The sequence below is a fragment of the Octodon degus genome, unplaced genomic scaffold (assembly GCF_000260255.1).
Source record: "Octodon degus isolate 3935 unplaced genomic scaffold, OctDeg1.0 scaffold00666, whole genome shotgun sequence".
In the NCBI taxonomy this organism is placed as follows: Eukaryota; Metazoa; Chordata; class Mammalia; order Rodentia; family Octodontidae; genus Octodon; species Octodon degus.
The window spans coordinates 8,266-9,018 of record NW_004525242.1 but is presented as its reverse complement, the minus strand read 5'-3'; positions in this window follow the sequence as shown (position 1 = coordinate 9,018).

The window sequence follows — 753 nt, the reverse complement described above, 5'->3', positions numbered from 1 at the left end:
ATTCTGTCATACTGTCAGGGAGAGAAAAGTCCAAATCTCAGCTTTTTGTTGTTTGTTTGTTTGTTTTATGTATTTACTACTGAGTCCACAGAGTCTCACTATACAGATGAGACTCATGGTGATTCTTCTGTTTTCAGTCTTCAAAGCAGTGGGATTCCAGTCAAAGCCACTACCAGGAGTTTCATTCACATTCTCTGCGTGACCCCAGGGGCTGGCACTGCATGCCTGGATCAAACCCCATTCCTTGAGCGTACCTAAGCAGGTGCTTTAGTCTACTGAGCTGTCTCGCCAGTCCCAATCTCAACTCTTAAGAAATGCTTCAGACAGAGCTCTTAGGCAGTGACCTCCAGGAGCCCTGGGAAGGAAAGGATACTGTACTAGGCTGACTCACATTTTAGGCTATAAATGTAAATCTTGTGCTTTCTGTTGTGTGATAAACGTATACTCAACTTCTCTTCAAGGTCCTATAGTAAGTCAAAGGATAAGAAGACCCCCCCACAAAAAGGCATGTCAGGAATTGCCCAGAGCCAGAGGGTGACCCAAATTAGACCAAATGTGGACCACAACACTGATGAGTCTCAGCTGATCATGACTGCAGTTGGGCAGATTGTGGAAGCCAAATTGATGCTTCAGCATGAATTTGTGCCCAGAATTTAAACCAGAACAGAGAGAAAAAGGGTCAAGACCCAATTTACTAGCTTTCGTACTTCTTGGAGCACAAGAGAATGCCCGAATGTGCAGCTACCCCTATGT